Genomic DNA, 6,255 nt, shown 5'->3' with positions numbered 1-6,255 from the left:
CTGTGATAAGAGGCAGGAAAACCTAATCATTTTTGGATTTATTTTTTTATATGCCTGTGATTTCAATGTCAAATGCGAGACAGGCAGTGTATACAGCCATATAGGTCAGAAAAAAAATGTTTAGAAAACATTGAAAGAACTATTTTCGTAAGTATCCTTTCAGCCCTAAAACACAGCCATGTCATTAAAAACTGTCTACATTGTATGGGAATGAAACCCTTACCCTAGCTTCAGGTTTTGCTAGTTAGGGTTAGGGTTCAAATATAGCTCAAAGAGAATTTTCTCAATATTCCACTCATTTGACTGGAAAATGTGCTTCTCAGAATCATAATATTCGTCTGAAAAGACAATACAACACTGCCAAAACCAAAAGAGTGTGTCAGGAATGGACAAATTAATACAAAGGTATTCTTTCATTGGAAATTTTGTGTTGAACAGAGTGCTGAATAAATGTATGTTTAGGCTTAAGTGCCCTTAAAGTCCAAAACAACAAATACATTTTGGCTTTAGCTGTTAATATGCCTGTGATTTTAAAACCCATGGCAAGAGTTTGAAAGTGAAATCAGTTTATTTAGAACTGTTGCTTGTTGGGCAATTCAGACACCATTCCATACAGCCATATAGGTCAGAAAATGTTTAGAAAACATTGAAAGAACTATATTTCTACAGATGCAGCCCCTTAAAATGAGCATGTTATACTGCATTAAAACATGGTGGGCGTGTTGCGGTATAACACGGGTTACTGTAGAATACTGCATAATACCGCAAGTAAGATAATAGTATACAGAATTACCACCAGGTGGAGCTAATAAAGCTCAACCTCTCATGTACAGCATTTGAGCTGTCGCCATCAAAGTCTTTACAGAACATATTACTCATAGTATTAATAATGAATGACCTTGGACAAGCTGTAAACTCAAAGTATTACCCTGGTCCACATTCTTTGTAACTGTCTTTGTAAATGAAAATACTTTTTTTTCATTGACTGTCTTTGTATACAAAAATACTATTTTTTAATTGACTAAAAGTTACACCACAGCATTTAAATGATCCAATCACGCATTTGTTTCCAATCATACAAAGTAATTCTTGAGAATCTCCGATTCACCATGCCTTTCACATGCTCATAAAAGATTAATTTAGGAACATAAACATTACTGTATGTAAACAGTACTGTATATGGCTGGTCTTGGTATTTTAAAGAAAATATACACACCAATATTCCATTTCTCCCTAAACATTTACAAGTCTTACATGTGGTTATTTCAGAAACGTTTTACGTGCTCCTTGCTCCTTCTGACCATGTTACTTTTTTGTTATACAGTATTCAGTACTTTGTGAGAAAAGTGATAGTTTTAAGCCTTTCTGCAAATATGCTCGATACCGGAGTAAACAAGCATACTTTTAGTATTTGATTAATAGGTAATATCATATGGAATCGCACACCTAAAGAAATTAATAACAATATAATTATATTAATGTACTGTAATACAAAGAGTAGTATACTGTATACACATACAATATCTCTCACACCTGAAGAAGGCTCCACGGCTGAAACGTTGTGTTCTCTTTCTTCTTTTTTTCAGCATGGAATAAACCTATTACTTGTTCCTTTGCAGCCTACGCATGCTGACGCAGCTACCCACCTGAATTACAATATCTATTGTGTATGGCTGTTTCACTGCTTGTCATGTGAGCATGTTAGTGGCATGATGGTTTAAGTGCCTGACCTATGTATACAGATGCAGCCATTCAAAGTGTGTGGTACAGACATGTACTGGAGGTAATTGGCTATGGTGTTGTGCATCGTGATGCAAGATGATGTGGGGTACTGTGGTACGTGATTGGTTGACTGACAGGGGCACTTGTGGTCTGTTGTAGAAAGATGTACAGTAAATGTCTTTACTGTGACTGTTGTAGATATTGAATTTTACCACTGAAGGGAAATCTTAGTAGCTGAGCATAAAAAGAATAGGAGCATACTGTAACGTGTGAAGGCCATAAACGATATTAATTTTGGAACATAAACATACAGTATATGGCTGGTCTTGGTACTTTAAAGAAATAAATACACACCAGTATTCCATTTCTCCCTAACGATTTTAAGCATCGAAGTATTTAACTAAAGAGATACCGGAGTCAACAAGCATACTTTAAGAATTTGATTAAAAGGGAATATAATATGGAATCGCGTATCTAAAGAATTTAATAACGATATGATTATATTCGTGTACTGCGACAGGGCTGTGTAGGGCTGTTTCGCCTCTCTCTTCATGCGACTTCCCTTGTAGCCTACTGGTCTATGTGGCCGATTACCACCTCATGGGTTGTGTGTTCAAATCCAGCTGGTGCTGGACTTTTCTTTTAACAAACATTTCTTCGAAAAAATAGAATAGCGATTTTATGGACAATCAATTGACTTTTTTTATTTCAAAATATCACAACATGATTGATTCCAAGTCATTTTTGATAACAATGAACAGTCACCTTCTTCCCTTCTGACAAAGGTCCCTGCTTCTGCTTCCTGCTTCTATTGTGAGTGTGTGAAATAGAGTAAATTTTTATAGAGAAATGGAGGCTGGACAGTATGCGATACAATATAAACATTTATATTGATTTAAATCGTGTTTAGATTTAAATCGCAAACACGTGTTTAATTATGTGTTTTTTTAATCATAATCAGGCTAATGCAACATAAATTGATACAGTATCTTTGTCTTCTAAGTATCTTAATAAACTTTAAATATTAATAAACTGCTTTAAATACATGGAATTAAGAAAGTTAGGTGTAGCACTTTAGATCTTTTTTTCTGAACCAGGGAAAATCTGATCATGTTTCTCTATAACAATAATAAAAAACTTTATTTTACATATCACCTTTAAAAGTGGCATCTCAAAGCAATACAGTAGATCGAAAAACAGTTAAAAGGGACCAAAGTAAATACCAGACAAACGCAAATGCGTTTTTAATAAAATGCTTTTATTCATTCAGCAGAGAGTGAGAGGGACATCCAGCAGAGAGAGACACACACACCGGTTTTCATTGACAAAAAGTAATTGGTTTTTTTACATTTTTTTTTACGTTTTGTTTGTGGACAGACTGTTTGTTCGGTCAGTTCTTCCTCCCAGAATTTATAGATCGCATCGATCAGTTCCTGCTTTGTGACGGGCTTAGCAGTTTTCCGAACATAGTCTTTCAACGAATGCCAAACCATCTCTATGGGATTTAGATCTGGGGATTCGGCTGGAGTTTTCACCCAGTTCACTCCTTCTGCTATAAGCCTCGCCCTTGTTGCTGTGTGTTTCGGATCGTTGTCTTGAAAGACGGTGCCTTGATCCAAACTGCTCCCTGATATATGGGGCAGCATGCTGTGTGACCACAACTTTCTCGAAGAATACATGGTCCATAATTCCTTCGACAATAAGAAGTGGTCCCGGGCCTCTTCTAGATATACCCCCCCAGACGTGAACCTTCAGTGGATGTTTGGGCTTTGGCTTGTCCACATATCTCCCCTTTTTGCAAAATGCCTTTGTTGAAAACTGTTCCAGAGCCACTGTTGTTTCGTCGGTGAAAAGTACATCCTGAAATGCCTCCCACTGTTCAATCCATTGGAGCGCTTGCTTGAGTCTTTCCTCTTTGTTTTTTAGCCTTATCATGGGGCATGTGTTGGTTTTTCTGTATCTCCATCCAAGCCTCCTGCGTACTCTTCTTATCGATGTCGGGCTAATGGTCGCACCGAGGTCAGCCCATAGCCGTCTTTGGACTTGCATCGCCAGTAGCTCATCATTTTCATCAGTCAGTTTGTCGATAGCTCGCACAATAGGACTTGAAAAAAAAATAGATCAACAGTTAGTTTTAAAAATAATGTGCGTAGTTGTATTTACATGCAAGAAAGGTATTTTTAGAAATTTATTTACCTTTGAATCGTCCTCGGTTTAGATTCTCTTTGCCTCCTCTCCCCTTTATAATGCCGTCTCACTATGCTTTCAGAAACGAAGATGTCCATCGAAGCCAACTGCTGTACAATGTCCCTTGTTGACTTCCCGTTTCTTTTCCTCTTCATTATTTGGTGTGAGAGAGTCTTCGTGATTTTGGTCATTGTCCGTCTCCTTACCAAAGTGATACAGTGGTACAGCTTGAATTCTGTACCTATATACTGTATGGTATGGAACAGATAAAACTTACACAATACCGATGAGCTAATACTAGGGAAAGACACTCCTATTTTATTTAAAACACAATACGCCAGGAAATGTGTCTGATGCATTAGCAAGTTAAAACAATTGGGTCGAAAACCTGGGCGTAACACCATTTCCTTTTTCTGATCACTCGCTTTCTGGATACACGTCTCACCTGTCCGGTTCTTTGTTTTCCTGGTTTGCTGATTATGCCTGCTGTGGTCCACTCCTACCGTCACACCTAAAGAAAACTATTTTAAATTTCTTGGCGCAGTTCATTGTGCAATGAACCCTTGTATGTGCTGTCCGTGCCCAAAATGCAATTTTAAAAAAGTCAAAAACCGTGCAATTTAGAGCTTTCTGGCAAGAGGAGACACCCAAATCAATGTAACATGCCACAGATTGTGCATGAACAGGGTTATACTGCCTATTCCCTTTGATACCCGATTAAAAAAAAATAAAAAATGTTTTGAATCCCCGGCGGAACCGGGCAGCCGTATGAATCAAGTAACAGGTTTATTCCATGCTGAAAAAAAGAAGAAAGAAAACACATTCCATAAGAATTGACTGAGCTCAGCTCTGTACCACGCAATGATCTCCCCGGAGTCTCTGCCCCGGGTTATTTGGGTTTTTAGATAGAGGGTAAAAAACTCTCTCTGGCTTGACCTCCCCCTCCATGGATATTGTCTGATTTTTTGTTAACAAGGCTCGCCAGCTAATGTGAATCGAAACCTGTCTTTCTAGCTTTTAAAGTCGTGCGATGTGTAAGCCACAATTCAAATAGAAAAAAGACCTGACAAGATTTAAGATGTGGCTGTCAATGTTGGATTAAAAAAACACATTGCCCGACGTTTGTTGCATTGCTTGAAAAATAACTTTATTTCGAGAGACTGGATAAGTAATTCAAGTGTTTTTTTTAACTTCCTGAAAAACAACTAAGAATTTTACTATATGTGCAAACGTTTTATGATATGTCGCTGTTGTGAATGTCAAGCCGATACATACTCTTAGAGTTTGATTAATAGGGAATATAATACAAAAATATAGTACTAAAAAAGGTACTACCACTTTTAAAGGTGATATGTAAAATAAAGTTTTTTTTATTATTGTTATAGAGAAACATGATCAGATTTTCCCTGTTTCAGAAAAAAAGATCTAAAGTGCTACACCTAACTTTCTTAATTCCATGTATTTAAAGCAGTGAACTACTGTAGGGGTAACATAACATTCAGAAATACAATCGAGAATAGTTTTGTAGTGTTTGTTTAGATGAAACGTTCCTAAAACATATAACGTAACAAAATTAAAGACGATTAAAATCTGTAATCTTTCCACTTGTACTGTATGTCATCGGAAAGTTTCTGCTTTGTATAAGGATGGTATCAAAAAGTAATCTTAAGTGGTGAGAAAGCTGTGCTCAATGTATTTAAGGGACTTAAAAGTAAAAGGAGATGCTTTATATTGCTTGACTAATTTTAAAAACTAAGTTATAAATGCAGACGCTCCCTCGGTGCCGCGCCGGGTGTAAATATCAAAATATACATTCATTCCCGGGCAGAGGCCGAAGAGCACCCGGCTGGAGTGCGCGGGGAAGAGCAGGACAGGAGTGAAAGGCGGGGTTTAGGAAGGCGTACAGTCTGGGCAGGTATAGATTACACTTTTCTAAAACGTATTTGAAAAATAAAAATGATTACAATCTAATCCTTCCACGTTTGATCCAAATATCCCAAGAAATATAAATCTAAATGGGTAGAAAGCTATGCTGAAAGTTTATTAAGATACTTAGAAGACAAAGATACTGTATCAATTTATGTTGCATTAGCCTGATTATGATTAAAAAAACACATATAATTAAACATGCGTTTGCGATTTAAATCAATATAAATGTTTATATTGTATCGCATACTGTCCAGCCTCCATTTCTCTATAAACATTTACTCTATTACACACACACACAATAGAAGCAGGAAGCAGAAGCAGGGACCGTTGTCAGAAGGGAAGAAGGTGACTATTCATTGTTATCAAAAATGACTTGGAATCGATAATGTTGTGATATTTTGAAATAAAAAAGTCAAT

Source organism: Lepisosteus oculatus, chromosome 3 (assembly GCF_040954835.1).
Source record: "Lepisosteus oculatus isolate fLepOcu1 chromosome 3, fLepOcu1.hap2, whole genome shotgun sequence".
Classification (NCBI taxonomy): domain Eukaryota; kingdom Metazoa; phylum Chordata; class Actinopteri; order Semionotiformes; family Lepisosteidae; genus Lepisosteus; species Lepisosteus oculatus.
The sequence above is the reverse complement of the archived record's forward strand: the minus strand, read 5'-3'. Positions refer to the sequence as shown.